The sequence below is a fragment of the Arvicanthis niloticus genome, chromosome 10, assembly GCF_011762505.2.
Source record: "Arvicanthis niloticus isolate mArvNil1 chromosome 10, mArvNil1.pat.X, whole genome shotgun sequence".
Lineage (NCBI taxonomy): Eukaryota > Metazoa > Chordata > Mammalia > Rodentia > Muridae > Arvicanthis > Arvicanthis niloticus.
In genome coordinates, this window is record NC_047667.1 from 31,523,688 (window position 1) to 31,528,434 (window position 4,747).

General features: G+C 40.0%; 1 pseudogene; it reads left to right on the plus strand.

Moving 5' to 3' along the window:
- The first annotated feature begins 620 nt into the window (after positions 1–620).
- Positions 621–1,608, plus strand: LOC117716466 (glyceraldehyde-3-phosphate dehydrogenase pseudogene; annotated as a pseudogene).
- Positions 1,609–4,747: the final 3,139 nt, after the last annotated feature.

Here is a 4,747-nt window from a genome sequence, read left to right on the forward strand (position 1 = left end):
TCATGGGCCAACTGCAGGATATAAAGACAGCTTTTAATAATAAGAATAATAAGAATAATAATAATAACAATAATAATAATAGTAATAATAAACTTTTATTGAAAGGCTGTTCATTCACTTAGGTATTTTCCTTGGTTGGTTCCAGTACAGCAGTGGCATATGTTACATCACAAATTACATGGTTAACAAAGCCTAAAGTATTTTATGTCTGCCCTTTTACAAAAAGAAACAGAAAAAGTTTCCAACTCCTGCTCATGGGCACCAGTTCAACAGCTCCGCAGTAAGACATTTCTAAGTCTAACTCCAACCAACACACTGTCCATTATTCAAATTCTAAGACTGTGCAAAAGAACTGACTCCACAGAGCCACAGCTTATGGATTCTGCTATCTCTGTTGTTAGGCATTGTGATTGTAGACATTGCTGATGCCCACACATGAAATATTTCCCATAGCAGAACGAACTCCCATCTACAGAAACCGCAGTCCAAACAGCACTAGAAACTAAGGAAAGTGAAAGACCTTTTTTACCTTTGATATAAAGATAGTTAACAACTCTCTGTTCCTCCCTGTTCAGAGACAGTCACATCTTGTGCAGTGCCAGCTTCGTCCCTTAGACAAAATGGTGAAGGTCAGTGTGAACAGATTTGGCCATATTGGGTGCCTGGTTACCAGGGCTGCCTTCTGCTCTGCCCTTGGAAAAGTGGAGATTGTTGTCATCAACGACCCCTTCATTGACCTCAACTACAAGTTCCAGTATGACTCTACCCATGGCAAGTTCAACGGCACAGTCAAGGCTGAGAATGGGAAGCTTGTCATCACCATCTTTCAGGGAGATCCTGCAAACATCAAATGGGATGATGCTGGTGCTGAGTATGTCATGGAGTCTACTGGTGTCTTTACCATCATGGAGAAGGCCAGGGCCCACTTGAAAAGTGGGGCCAAAAGGCTCATCATCTCTGCCCCTTCTGCTGATGCCCCCATGTTTGTGATGGGTGTGAACCACGAGAAATATGACAACTTGCTCAAGATTGTCAGCAATGCATTCTGTACCACCAACTGCTTAGCCCTCCCTGACCAAGGCCATCCATGACAACTTTGGCATCATGGAAGAGCTCATGACCATGGTCCATGCCATCACTGACACTCAGAAGACTGTGGATGTGGCATATCTGGAAAGCTGTGGCATGATGGTCATGGGGCTGCACAGAACATCATCCTTGCATCCACTGTGCTGCCAAGGCTGTGGCCAAGGTCATTCCAGAGCTGAACGGGAAGCTCACTGGCATGGCCTTCTGTGTTCCTACCCCCAATGTATCCGTTGTAGATTTGACATGCCACCTGGAGAAACCTGCCAAGTATGATGGCATCAAGAAGGTGGTGAAGCACATATCTGAGGGCCCACTGAAGGGCATCCTGGGCTACACTGAGGACCAGGTTGTCTCCTGCGACTTCAACTCTCACTCTTCCACCTTTGATGCTGGAGCTGGCATTGCTCTCAATGACAACTTTGTGAAGCCCATTTCCTTGTGTGACAATGAATACAGATGGCTATAGCAAAAGGATCATGGACATCAGGGCCTACATGGCCTCCAAGGAGTAAGAAACCCTGGACCACCCACCCCAGCAAGGACACTGAGAGCAAGAGAGAGGCCCTCTTTTCAATATTGAAGAGAGTGAAAACCTGAACACAGTTCTTAGGCATTTCTGTGCATCAGAGACATGATTCAGAAAGTTTAAAGGATGACCCAGAAGCTGTATTTTTAGCAAGTACTACAATAATATTGCATGGTGAGTTCATATTATATTTATGTGCAATCTCGCTTTGAGAAACTCTGAACTAAATGGGCTAAGAAATAAAAAAAGTAAATAGGGCTTAGTTAACCATGACTTTTCTTTCTTTACTTTCTCTGTATTTTGATATGTTAGTAATATATCTTATAATAATGTACTCATTGTTATTTATTAGTAATATATCATTCCTCAAATTTATTTAGGATTTAATAAAAAGCCATTAAGCACATTGGATTCAATTCTTAAAAAATCAGATTATTTAACTTCTACTGCATAAACCTTTCCTGAAAAAATATGAACAAACATCTCTTTACTATACACAGGGTACCAAGGACAGGCCAAAGCATGGATTAAAACCAAATCCAGCTTAGGAACTCAATGAGTTTATTGAGCTAATTATGCATAGTTATAGAAGTATATGTAGACACCAACACCACAACCACCACCAAACAGTCATACATCTAGAAAGTCTTGGCCAGAATGGATGCTACCTAACATGCAGGTGCATAGCTGAGGTTCTCTCTTCAGTTATCACTCTCTGTATAGTCTTGTACCCCAGAAGGCTGAGAGGCTATGTGAAGCTGGGGCTGAAGCATACATATTTGGCAAAGATGCACAGAGGAAAGTGACCGAAATCTCAGATGAAAGTCCATTGATCCTCCCTACCCCTTCCTTCTATTTGGGGATGTCAAAAGACCTGATTCTGGGAGCCTTTGTAAGAAGACATGGCTGCTCTAATGAATGTGTTAATGTTTGTTATTCTTAGAGGGCAGCAATTGCACAGCAACCATCCTTGTGCTTTTTCCGACAATATTAGTTTTATTTTTTCTTTAAGATTGTGTGTGTGTGTGTGTGTGTGTGTGTGTGTGTGTGTGTGGTGTGTGTGTGTGGTGTGTGTGTGTGTGTGTGTGTGTGTGTGGTGTGTGTGTGTGTGTGTTTGTGTGTGTGTGTGTTGTGTGTGTGTGTGTGTGTGTGTGTGTTAATGTGTCCTGGAGCTGGAGCTAAAGGTGGTTGTGAGCTGCCCAGCAAGGATGCTGGGAACCAAATTGTGGTTCTCTGAAAGAGCTGCAACTGTTCACTGCTTCACCCCTAGCCCCATCATCATTTTAAAATCATTAACATATTGAACATTATTGATGCCCTGGAAAGCACTTTTGTAGTTCTTACCTTCTCCTTAGACTCTCCCCCGAACATTATGTGCTGAAGTTTCTCATAAGCAAATGTTAAGTATCTTGATATCAATACATATGTTCACTTTGTATAGAGTTTAATAGTTTTATATTTGTATATGTGTATAATGTTGATTCAAAATTGCAAAAACAATTTAGTGCTGCAGAAGGTTAATTGAAATTAAAAGCCAAATATGACAAACCCAGTATGTGTGTGCACTCTCAAGGTAGCTGGACCATGGAAATTGGGATGAGTTAGGCTAACTGTTCTTTTATGTGTTTTCAAAGTTCAAGTCTGTGAATTTTTGCTGTTTACATTTATACAATGAGGTCTTTAAAATCAATTTCGAGTATTCACAAGTAATGCTTGGGTAATAAAAACAGACACAAACCAACCAAAAAAAATATTGTACCCATCTTTGTTAAGGACCTATACAAAAGCTAGAAAGAAGAGTTTAAATTGACATGAATGAAGGAAATACTTTTGTTTTTCCTTTTAAATCAATAAACACATTTAGGGTTACATTTCACTACCATTCCAATTTGATGTGACTCTATCACTTGGATGTTGCTAGTGTAGTCTAATGACAACTTGGGCAGTCAGATCACTAGTGAGTAACTAAGAGGTCATGTTTAATGTTTTCTATTATCATAAATAATGTTCAGAAAAAAAGTATGTGGTAATAAGGAATTTCCTACAGTCTAAAGCACAGATTCACGAGTACCAGAAGAGCTGTTTGTTTTCCATTACTTGTACTTACATAGCACCTTAAAGGTAACTTAAATCTCATGAAAAGAAGAAGCATTGAACTGTCCCTAGATGAACCCAAATCAACCAAAATTCAGGAGAAGCACAGAGGGAAGACAATGTCCCAGTTATTTAAAAGGAAAAAAAAAAAAAAACTATTATAGTTGCTTTTTGCATTGCTTCAATGGGGTGTCTTATAGAAAGAACAGAAGGTTGGGTTTGCTCTGGCCCACTGCATTAAGATACACTCTGTCATAAAGAGACGTTACACCTGCAGCAGACAGCAGAACATGAGTTCTGGTCCTCCGCTTGCTTTTGCTTTCTCCTTTTCATCTCTTCTGAGACTTCACCCCACGTAAGACTAGGTTCTCACTCACACCTCTCAGAAACACTCTTACTGACACACTCAAAGGTATGTGTCCTATGAGATTCTAAATCCTATCAAGTTGTCAGATTAATCGTCGCCTAAGCCCAAGACCACCTTTTGTATATTTGGTTGTTGTTTGTCTCTTTGTGTACTCATGTGCACAGATGCCACAAGGAACCTAGTGATTTCCAGCAAAGACAACAATGAGCCTACATACAAGGAGAAAGTAGACAGGAGGCCCCAAGAAGAGGACACAGATTTCCCAGCAAAGTATCACTGAACACATGTAATAGCAAATGGCAGAAGTAATGATTGGCACTCTCCTAAGTATTCACGTGCATTCTTCCCTGGAATTTCACAAACACAAACCATGCTTGGGTAAAGCATTGTATTATGTTATTTTAAAAAATATAGAACCAGGATTTAATAGCAAATCTGATTGTATCTCAAGTCCTGTGTCTCGATTCAAGTAAGTGCAGTGGTGTACCCCTAATCTAAAACTCCAAAACAAAGACTATACATTGCACCCAAATCTGTAACTTCAAGGATTGACCTGACTCCACAAGTAGAAATCATATACTATGGGGCTCTGTTTTATGTACAAAATTATTTTTTTTAAATCTTGGACAGAATTACTCTTAGGTTGTTTATAAAGTGGTTAAGAAACATAA